Source organism: Panthera uncia (genome assembly GCF_023721935.1).
Source record: "Panthera uncia isolate 11264 chromosome A3 unlocalized genomic scaffold, Puncia_PCG_1.0 HiC_scaffold_12, whole genome shotgun sequence".
NCBI classification, from domain to species: domain Eukaryota; kingdom Metazoa; phylum Chordata; class Mammalia; order Carnivora; family Felidae; genus Panthera; species Panthera uncia.
The window spans coordinates 29,001,536-29,013,861 of record NW_026057579.1 but is presented as its reverse complement, the minus strand read 5'-3'; positions in this window follow the sequence as shown (position 1 = coordinate 29,013,861).

Genomic DNA, 12,326 nt, shown 5'->3' with positions numbered 1-12,326 from the left:
ACGGTTCATGCATGTGAAACCTGCATTGAGCTCTGCACTGACACCATGGAGCCTGCTTGGGATTCTCTCTCTCCTCTCTCCACCCCTTTCCCATTTACTCTTTCTTTCTTTCTCTCAAAATAAATAAATAAGCTTAAAAAGAAAAATCAAACTCTGATATATAGATTTCACATTTTAAAAAATAGAAAGAAGTAACAAAAGAACAATGCAGGGGTGTGGAGGGAAGAGGCGGGAAACTGTCCTACAAGCCCCCTTCTCTTAGGGTTAACCCATCAGATGAGCAGGGGAGAGCCAGGGAAAAACAGGCATTTCTCTTTGAAGCAGAGATTTTTATGTCTAGGAGGAAACCATGAGTTAGGGAAATTAAGGGACGTTACACAAGTTGCTCTGCTAATGACAGTCAGAAATTTGGAACCTGATCAGTCTCATTCAAAATGAGATCTCAAAATCTCCATGCACTAACAGAGAGTACACTGAGAAAAAATTGGCAAAACATTTCTCTAAAAGTTCAACTGTGATTTACATGAAAGGTATCATTAACACCAGGTTCTGTCCTGCGTGGACAATGCCTAGACACAATATTCCTTTAATTTAAATTCAAGTTAGTTAACATACAGTGTAATAATGGTTTCAGAAGTAGAATTTAGTGATTCATCACTTACATATAACACCCAGTGCTCATCTCAACAAGTGTTCTCCTTAATGGCCATCTTAATCACCCATCTAGCCCATCCCCCCCACCCAACTCCCCTCCAGCAACCCTCAGTTTGTTCTCTGTATTTAAGAGTCTCTTATGGCTTCCCTCCCTCTCTGTTTTTATCTTAGTTTTACTTTCCTTCCCCTATGTTCATCTGTTTTTTTTTCTCTTATGTGGAATTTAAGAATTTATATTTGTCTTTCTCTGACTGACTTATTTCATTTCGCATAGTATATTCTAGCTCCATCCACATTGTTGCAGATGGCAAGATTTCATTCTTTTTCGTTGCTGAGCAATATTCCATTTTATGTATGTATGTATAGATATAGATGATATAGATAGATAATAGATATAGATATAGATATAGATATAGATATAGATATATAGATATAGATATAGATATATAGATATAGATAAGATATAGATATAGATATAGATATAGATATAGATATAGATATAGATATAAATAGATATACCTAGATAAATAGATAGATAGATAGACACCACATTTTCTTTATCCATTCATCAGTTGATGGACATTTGGGCTCTTTCCATCATTTGGCTATTGTTGATAGTGCTGCTATAAACATTGGGATGCATGTGCCCCTTTGAATCAGCATTTTGTATCCTTTGGATAAATACTTAGTAGTACAATTGCTGGATCATAGAGTAGCTCTATTTTTAATTTTTTGAGGCACCTCCATACTGTTTTCCAGAGTGGCTGCACCAGTTTGCATTCCCACCAACAGTGTAAAAGGGTTCCCCTTTCTCCACATCCTCACCAACATCTGTTGTTTCCTGAGTTGTTAATTTCAGCCATTCTGACAGGTGTGAGGTGGTATCTCATTGTGGTTTTGATTTGTATTTCCCTGATGATGAGCGATGTTGAGCATTTTTTCATGTGTCTGTTTGCGATCTGGATGTCTTTGGAAAAGTGTCTGTTCATGTCTTTTGCCTATTTCTTCACTGGATTATTTGTTTTTTGGGTGTTGAGCTTAATAAATTCTTTATATAGATGCGCAATTTTAATGACAAGAGAGAACTATGCTCCTTGCCCCTTTCTCTTACAAAGCTTACCAAGCAACTGTACCCAAGTAACCTTCTTTAACATTTCAATACAATTGCAAGCAGTGTGATTATGATTATCTGTATTACCTAACCAAAGAAATTAAGGTCCATAGCATTTAAATGTGCTGCCCTATTAACTCTGAACCCTCTTTCCAGGCAATCCTCCACTCACGTGGCGTGGCCACGGGAGTAATGCATAGATCAGGAAACCATAGTTCAACAAAGCCCTCTCCATTTGGCATAACCAAGGAAGCAGATTGTAACTTCCATCCAGAACAGCCTTTCTTAGTGATACAAACCCCTCCATGTCTCACCTTCCACTGCCAATTGCTGATATCAGGATACCCAACCTATCAGGATCACAAGTGCCCTTACACCACTCACCCCTATTAAGGACACACAGTGTCATTTCCTCACCAGGGGTACAGACCCTACCCACCCTTCCACAGAAGTCTATAAGTCCTGGAAGGATTAGGTGTACTGGTTGGGTGCCCTCAGGGCAGGGCTCTGACATGTTGCCCTGGCCTGGCCCTAAACTGGTGGTTCTGATAGAAGTTGAACACTGACAGCTGGATTTCTGTTCCATACAAGTCACTACTACCTTCCACCCTCATCCAATTTCTCGTCTGTCTAGTTTTTACATCTCTGCTTCTGTTTCCTGTTCTATCGCTTGCTGTTTCCTATCTCTATTTCAGGAAGACTTGAAAAGGCATTCCTGTAAACTGTGCAAGACAATGGTATAAAACTACTGCTTTTCTTCAGTATTTCAAAGCACCCTAGAGCACTATGGACTTGGATAAAGACCTTCTGGCTCCAGGCTCTGTGGACTTTCCTCCCTATCCCCTGCTGCCTCTTGGCCTCTATTTCACCATCTGCAAGGTTTGAGGTGGGACTAAGCCAAGGAACCTTAAACTGAGTTCATAGGCTTTTGAAGGATTCTTCAATGGGCTTCACGAGAAATGCAAACCCTCTGAACCTCTTTACAGACCACACGTGTTATAAAGATAGACATGCATTTTTCTGGGAAACAGTGCCTATGGGATTTCTTTAAGTTTATTTATTTGTTTTGAGAGAAACAGAGATAGCATAAGTGGGTGAGGGGCAGAGAGAGAGAAAGAGAGAAAGAGAGAATCCCAAGCTGGCTCTGCACTGCCAGCACCGAGTTCAATGTGGGACTCGAACCCACAAAACTATGAGGTCATGACCTGAGCCAAAACCAAGAGTCAGACGCTTCACCAACTGAGCCACCCAGGCGCCCTGGGAAATTTTTTAATAGGTCAAAGATGACCAAAAGGTTAAGAATCACTTTTAGAGGTTATGTCAAAGGTCTCTCCCAGCCCTAACATTCTATAAACCAACGCAAAATGCTAGCATGGTCTTATTTAATATTAGTCTTATCACAGGTCAGAGGACTTAGAAGGAAACATACAGATATCTGGCTCAATAAAAAGGGAAAAAAACTCAGGAGAATTTTTGGCTCACATGAAATCTTATTCAACCCTAATACATTCCAGAGCATGGCCTGGCCCTTCAGCCTCTGGCTTGCCCTGCAGTAGCCAGCAGGCAGCACCCCCACAGAACTAGTACACAGGGAACAGAATCTGAAATCTCTGATTAGACTCCATCTTCCCGAGAGCACAAATCTCCGCTACGACCTCTCCAGCTGCTGCTTGAAACTCCAGTAAAAAGTAACCTGACGGCTCAGACGTCTGATTGCTAGGAATTTCTTACATTGAAAGGGCATGTACTTTCCCAATGTTTTCCAGTTCTATGTACCGGAGCCACAAGACAGAATTGTAAATCCTTCTCTGCCAGACAACGGGGCAGGTGCAAGCAGGTCCTCACTGCCACCTGAGTCTTCCCTTCTGTCTTTAACAATCCAGTACCCACCATGACCCTCCAGAGACAAGATGCTACCTAGGGACCTACTCTGGGTTGTCAGGGCTGCTCCTGATGAATGGAGTCCAGACTTGAATATACTACTTGGGGAAAGTCTAGAACTCCCAGGAAAGACCAGAATCCTCACCTCTCCCTCACACATAGCTCCATTCTCCAACTTACCACATAGCAACAAGCGCCTGCCTACATTCTGACTCCCTCACTAGACTGCAAGCCCCCAAGAGAGGGACCAATCCTCTCCTTATCTTAACACCTTCAGCCCTTTGTCCCAGTCCTTTTAAACATGTATGAAATTCTACTATGTGCCAGGCATTTTTATAGACACTTGATATTCAGCTGTGGACAAAACTGACAAAATATTTGCTCTCCCGGCACTTTGCAAAAGGGATGGAGTGTGAACCGAGGCAGGGTAGAATTTGTCACATAGTAAGCATCTAATAAAACATTCATGAATGGATAGAGTAAATGGCCAAGGGAAAGGTAGGGAAGACTCATAACCCACTTAGTAAGTGCCTTCGTTCTTCTGGTGACAATCCACGCACCTGTGGAAATTCCAAATGTCCTGTTTCTGCATAAATGCATCAGAGGGCTCTGGGAGAATGACAGGCCTCCTTCCCACCCACAGCAATGAGGGGAAGGAGGACAGGCAGCTCACTTCAGCGGAACATTTCCATGTAAACCTCTGCAAGCTTCGAGAAGCGTTTGCCCTTTCTTCCATGGCTACTCCCAGGAAGAACAAAAAGCTCTTTTTAGAAATCGCTGACCCTCATCTAAGTGCAAAGGAACGTGGACGCTTCGGGTGCACACCTCTCCTGGCCTTCAGCCCTGGGCTTTCTTGCAGATGCTCTTTTCAGGAAGGAGGAAGGCAGAGCAGATGGATGGTTTGCTGAAGGGCTCAAAATACTTCCTGGAGTATAGAAAGCAGGGTGATTGCTGTTCATGCTGCCGCTGTGTGTCACCCACTCCCAGGGAGGGCTGCGCTCAATTAGGAGACTTGAAACTCAATTGTCATAGCGACAGATTATCTGATTGTCAAGATTTTCTGCTGATTTTTTTGTCTTAGGAATTGGTCCTATTTTCAGCCGCAGAGTGTTGTTGGATTTAGCATCTCCAGTCCCTTCTACACTCTTGCGTATTCTGGTCTCTGCTTTCTCGACTTACTTTTCAACATGTAAACATAATTCCCGCACAGAACAAAGACTCTCTGCTGGTTTGAAGATGGGTTGCAATGGCCGTTGCTTCTTTTATGCAACTGGCAGGTTCACTATGTCTCTCGGACTAGTTGGGAACTTTTCCAGCAGCGTCACCGATATTCCAGACCCCAAACCATGGAATATTAGATTGGGGGATGATGCTTCAAGAAATTGTCTTCCATGGGCTCCTGGGTGGCTCAGTCAGATGAGTGTCTGACTTCACAGCTCAGGTCATGATCTCACAGCTTGTGAGTTTGAGCCCCACGTCAGGCTCTGTGCTGACAGCTCGGAGCCTGGAGCCTGCTTCGGATTCTGTGCCTCCCTCTGTCTCTGCCCCTCCCCTGCTCGTCCTCTGTCTCTCGGACTCTCAAAAATAAATAAACATTTTTTAAAAACTTTTAAAAAATAGATTATCTTCCAAACTCCCTACTTTATCATATAGAAACAGGCTGAGAAAAAGGAGGGGATTTTTCCAAAATTTCTCAGAGAGTCTAAGCTAAGCCAAGGTGATTTTGCTGCCTCATTTAGGATTTTTTCCCCCAGTGTTCAGGGCCTGCCAGCTGACTTTAAGGGACCCTGAGTCCCATTTCTCACAGGAAAATAGGGAATGTCAGATCTGGAGTCCAAACCCTCTATTGACACATGGGAAGAGGAAGGTCAGGAGAAAGGAAGGATGACACATTGTGCTCAGGCCTGGCCCACGCACATGGTAGGGGCTCAATTCAGAACAGCTTAGTCTGAAACTGAAGTGGAAAGTGATTTTCATTTATGCTGAAAGCATAATGTTAGCGGTGTGGTCCCTTTCTTTGGAATCTCAAGCCCAGTAAAGAATGGTAAGACCCAGCTTCTACTAGTGCAAGAGCACGGAGCCAGGGGTCTCTCAGCAGAGCTGGCTTCTCTGAATACACCAACTTCAGCAAAGGACACACAAAGGTGGGTCTCCTTACAGTTTTATTGCAGCTAATAAACACTATGTTCCTTCTGTACTCATTCTGAGCATGAGGCTATTCGCATATTTGCCAGGCTCTTGCCTTCCATGCTTGAAAACACTTGCATAAGTTAGCAAATGAAATGCTATTTAAGCAGAGCTTCTAGTCATGTTCCTAATCAGAGACTCTCAATGGCTCACCAAAACCTTCAGAATGAAGGGCCGCCAGATACTTTTGCAGCAAGCTTTCTGCACCTGTATCAAAGAGCATCTCTATTCCCTCAATCCTACGCATAAGCAGAACTCAAAGGGCCACTAAGGGTATAATTTCTTAGCAACTTCATGTATATTTTCACATTAGAACCTAACTTTAATCCAGAAGTTGGAAACGTTCTTAGTTGGCAAATAATGAGTGTATCTGCTATAAAATTAGCTACTGATTATGGTTCCTAGAAGCTACATAATTCCACTGCAGTGTTAACCTAGAGAATTCATAGAATCCCAGAATCTAATATCTGGAAGAAAATCGTCTAGATTCATTAATACATCCCCTCCTCCTCCAATAATTAACACAGTGCCTTGCATGTTGTAAACATTCAAGAGATCTTTATGTAATTATTAATTAATTAATAATCCTCAATCCCACTTAACCTCTGGAGACTGAGTCTCAGAAAAGAGGTGTGGTTTGCCCAAGCTCACAGAATGTCAGATTCAAAATTTTAAATTAGGTGCTCGGATTCTTTGATTTTTACTTACTTTTCACTTTTCTTACTCACTATATCCCTCATACGATCCCTTCCATTTTTTAAAATTAATTTTTCACATATTATAAAAATAACCTCAAGATAAACTATTTTCTTTTCACTTTTTAAACTTTTTTCAGCTTCACTGAGATATAATTGACATATAACATTGTGTAAATTTAGGGTATACAACATGATGATGTGATATATGTATACATTGCAAAACAATGACCACAAAAAGGTTAGTTAACACATCCATCACCTCACCTAGCTACCTTATGAGTGTGGGTGTGGGGGTGTGGGGGTGTGGGGGTGTGTGGTGAGAACATTTAAGATCTATTCTCTTAGCAACATTAAGTATCTGATGCAGTGTACTGATAACTGCAGTCACTATGCTGTACGTTACATCACAAGATTCCTGATCTCATGGAATCTAAATCACCTCCCCAAACCTCCACCTCCTAATACGATCACTTGGAGCTAGGGTTTCAACATAGGAATTATGGAGGACAGGCAGTCCATAAAAGACATCTATTTTTTTTTCCCCTTCCTCTCCCTTTGGCTCTTTGGAAATTTAATCATGCAAATGTGTTCAGAACCTTCTTGGTTCTAGGCCCCGTGCTAAGCAAGCAGAACTCACAGATAATTTAGCGTCTGATCAGAGAAAGAACAGAAAACAGAAAATTGAGGCTGATGGGATAAGAGCTATGGGGAAGGCTTGCCTGTATAAAGTACTCTGGGTAAACGGAAGAGGAGCAGGTTCATCTGGCCTGCCAGGTTGGGGGCATTTCATACTCCACACTGGTCTCCATGCTGCCAGTAATGCATGCTTTTAAGCAGAGAAATGACCCGGTCAGCGGTGTTTCAGGATAATCTTTCCAGCAGCGAGCATTTTTTAAGGTCAGAAACACCCAGCACTCAGCAGAGAACCCAACAGAGAGGTCAGTGATTCTAGTAACACTGATGGAGTTCCTACAATATGCCAGGCTAAGGACACATAATGTGGAGAGTAAAATCCCCGCCCTGAGAGAGGGAGACAGTCATGTAAACAGGCTGTTAAGTGCTAGGAGATGAGTTCACTTAGGAGAAGCAGCTGACCCTGTCTGGAGAGTGTCAGCCTGGCTGCCCAGACAGGATATATAAGCTGGATCATGATGGAGAGGTAGCAGTTAACCAAAAAATGAGGCACAAGGCACGAGAGGAGATGAGCAGGGAAGAATGTTCTGGGAAGAAGAAACAGCATACACAAATGCTAAAGGCAAGAGAAAGCATGTCTCAGTCAGCAGCTGGCCTGGCTTGGTGTGGCTAGAGCTGAGACGAGCGGGACAATGGATGCGGCAATGGACAGGACACATTTATCCCCCTGAACTGAAATGGCTGCGGGGAGAACATAAAACCTGGAGGTGAAAGCATAGAGGCAAGGAGACCATGGACGCCAGAACAAGGCGAGTCTGATGGGAGAAGAAAGATGGGAGCTGGGACCGAGGTGGTAAGAGTGGAGATGGAGAGAAGGCACTGGATGGGACCAGTTGACTGAAGATGGGGTCATCACAAAGACACCAGCAGACAGAGGGGCAGGATTCACGTCCACTTGAGTACAAGGTACAAGAAAACCTTAAGAACACTGCACAGAGCACATGCCTCCGCAGGGGTCTCCACCTCGAAGGGGCAAACTCCCCCTTGGGATTCTAGATCCCAACAATGGGATCTCCTGACAGAAAGACTGCCAATCGAGATGAGAGCTCCCCACCCCCATGGAATATCTGTTTTGGGTCACCACCAACTTTCCTAGACGTTTAGCTACTCACCTGCCTTTCCAGGTGCAGAAAATCAGCAAGAACCCCTGCCGGTTGCTGAGACCAGTCTCCTAGGGGCTCCATCCACCCAACATGTCCAGGCTTTAGACGTGCCCCAAATCCTATCCCATGGGAAATGAGGAATGAGAGAGCACCAGAATGGCTCCCAGCGTGGATTGTGCTGTGAGCACTGAGATAGGAGGCGGAGGAAGTTTTGTTGGACATGATGGAAGTGAACAGAGGGAGACAGAGAGGACAGAGGGATAAAATTATAAAAAGGAAGATGTCTCAGAATATATAACCATGGAAGGTGATGCTTCATGGAAAGCAATGTGGTGCTATGGACAGGATAGGCACAAATGGGTGCCTGAGCATCAGGGGTCAAACACCAGGGCAGGATGTTTCACCTCCCTGCACCCCAGAGTCCCCAGCAGTGATGTGGAACCACAATCCCCACCCTGCTTCACTCCTAAAGTTGTCAGAAGGAGCAGAAATGGCATGACACACGTCAACGTGCTTTGTGCACAAACCTTGTGCTGATTGATGTAAAGGCAGAAATTATCTCATGAACCTGTAATCACTATGAAAATAGCTCCTGAAAAAGCAAATTGAATGTTCAGAGTGGAAATGCCATGGGCCACGTGTTTTACTACAATGTGCCACAATGAATTATCAAGTTCCTGCTGTGTGTGAGTGCATGCATGTATGTCGTGGGCATGGCACGGGATGCAGGAGGCAGGAACAAAGGCACAGAGCATGCGCAGTCACCATGTATCTGAGGAAGTGTGATCCTTACTACTACCCGCATTTGGCACCACTGTACCTTCCAAGCAGCCCGCAGACCACCAGGCTGCTGTGCATCTTGACTTTCTGTACCTGGAAACATGCTTTGACCCTCCGTGGGGATAAACTCAATAAATGTTACAGGTTGAATCGTGTTCTCCTCAAGACTCCTATCTTAAAGTCCTAATCCCAGTCTCTCAGAGTGTGACCTTTTTGGAGGTAGGGTCTTTATAGAGGTAATCAAGTTCAAGTGAGGTCCTTAGAGTAGGCCCTTATCCAGTATGACAGGTATCCTTATAAAAATGGGAAATTTGGACACAGAAACATGCAAAAAGAGAAGAGACATAGAGAAGATAGTCATCTACAAGCCAAGAAGAGAGGCCTAGAAAAATCCTTCCCCTCTAGCCCTCAGAAGGAACCAACCCTGCCACCATCTCCATCTCAGACTTCCACCCTCCACCACTGTGAGACTCTGTTCTTTAAGCCACCCAATCTGTGGTCCTGACAGCAGTCCTGGGAAACTAAAACAATAAGGATCTAAGCAGATCCAAAAAGCTCCCAGATCCCCTCTGGGAGCCCTAAGGGATAGACATCCCATCCACACTGAGCAGTCATGGCCCAACAACAGTTGGCCAAGCAGCTCAGACCAGCATATCTGTGGTCCAGAGGGAGGGGAGCCAGCTATTCACAGAAACTGGCCCTGTTTCTCTGGGCAATACCCAAGATCTTATTGGTGTTTAGTTTAAAAAAAAAAAAAAAAAAGCTCTGTGATCAAATAAGTTTTGGAAATGCAATGCTTTTATTTCTTGACAATTTGTAGCATATATTAACTTTTCAAAAGAATTTTTGAGGAAAGAACCTTGTTTAGCTATATATAACCCAGGAAATTCCTAAGTATATTTGACCAGAAAACATCTACTAACTTTGCATCAAACTCCAGTGTTACACAAAGATCAGACAGGAGATCATGGCACTAGGATGTCTTTCAGGCACCTCCAATCCTAACATTATGTGAATTAATCAACTGGATTTCAAAATCTTCTTGGGGAAGTTTCCAATCCCGTACTCATCTTTGTAGCCATGTTCCATGACTTCTCCTCCAAAACCCCCTCTTCAACCAGGTTGGGCTTCTTCTTGATTCCATGTTATACCTGCCCCCATTGGTGCCGGGCCTTGGCCTTACCTAATGATTCTGTCCCTCTTTCCTTCATAAATACATATAATTCAGCCCTCTGTACCTGTTCCGTCCACTGCACCAAGGAAGCCTCCCCAGCTGCCATTTATTGAGTGCCAGTTAAGTCCCAGAACCCTTGTCACTTCATGTCTTCAACACTATGAGCAACTCGAAACTCAGCTATACTCAGGGGCATGCCAGATTTACTCATTTGGTAAGTAGCAGATATGGATCCAAACCCATGTCATGCTGACCCTGGAGTCTAGGGTCGTCTCCTCTAAACCTTTTTACCGTCATACTTGGGTCTATTCTCTGACTCCACCAGGTTCTCACAGATGGAAAATTTGCCTTGTCCTTTAACTTGCCACATTTTAAACTTGTCATCAAGCCAGACTGTGAAGTCAGGAACTGTACCTTCCACTTCTTGTGATTGCCCTAGAGTCATATTTAATTTAAGTTAATATTTTCTCTGTAGAGACAGAAGGCAAGGTGAAAAGTGGGAAAAGCCCAGAATGAGAGCAGCAGACCTGGGAAATAGTCTCCCCAACAACCAATGGCCATGTGTCCTTGGAGGGTCCCTTTCTTTCTTGGAGTCTTTATTTTCCCATCTGTAAAGCTTTGGGTTTAATGACAGCTAACTTTCCTATTGGTGTTTGGCAACTAAATCAGCAGCACCTGAGAGCAAATGTTAAGGGGCATCAGAGCTGACCTGTTCACAGACAGGGGGCTCTGAGGAACCAGCTCAGCAGATAAGTTAGCAGACGGGAAGGAGCCAGGGGGGCCCGAGTGGCAATAATGAAGCAAATTTATCACTTGGTTACTGAGATTTATATTAAAGGAATGAAAAATGAAGGGCGGAGACCTGAAAGAGGAAAAATGTTTTAGGAGTGATTGGACATAGATACCTGTTATGAAACTTCCACCTTTAATTACTCTTAAAGGTGGTTATTAATTTAATACTTTTATAGGGCTTGGCTTTTGAAAAAGTAGACAATTATGGAAAGAAGGATGAATGATACACAGAGAGTGACTTTGAAAAGTAATCAAAGGAATACACAAGCTATATGCCTTGAACTTAAAAGTGAAGATGGGACCCCACATCAAGGATATGATGGGGTCCTACTAGGACAGAAATAATAGGGGCTTTGAGATCACAAACCAGATGACCCAGAGCATTGGAAGAGTAAGTCCCAAGGTTTATAAAAGGGATCTGGAAGGAAGGAAGGAAGGCTGGGGATGACAGGGGACATGGAGGAAAGGCGAAGTGACATGAAAGAGGTTTGGGTGGTCCAAATTCAGGATTTCAGGTTCATGTCTTTCAGGATGATGAAGAAGGAAGGAACTGTGGAGACGATTATGCACATGGAACAAAGGGCACTGGGATGGGGCTCCAGATACCTGTTCCCACCTTTCCTCCACCACGACGGCTTGGCTCTGAGGCCTTGAACACGTCACTTTACCTGAAAGAAGATGCTTCTTCCTCTGAAAAATGAAAGGTAATACCTACCTGATCTAAGGGAGCATTACCAGCGGCAGGTAAAGTCTGTAATGCACTAAGAAGCTGAGATGTGCCATACAAATCCAGTGTCTTAAAACAGCCAAGAGTCACTGTGCTCACTCTCTGGTGGCATCCGACCCAACCACTCACCAGTCTCCACAGCACCTGCCCTTCTCTAGACTTCACAATCCTTGCTTTGACTGTTGCAACCACCTCCCATTTTGTGATTTCAATCCATCATCAACCACTTCCAAACTGCAAGTGTGATCAAGTGTCTCTCTTTCTTACAACCCTTCCCATCATCCTAGATTGCACTTGAACCATATGAGGGCCTTCACGAGCTGTCTTCAACCCTCCATTTCCAAACATTGCTAACCCCTTGCTGTCACAATGCTCTCCTGCAGCCAAGTTGATCCACTTGGAGTTCCCTCAAGACACCTTGATCTCTCATGATTCCAGGCCATATCACATGCTTATTCCTTTTCCTGGAGTAGCCCTTTCCATATGGCATGTTCCAAATCACCCTTTAAGACCTGATTCAAATACA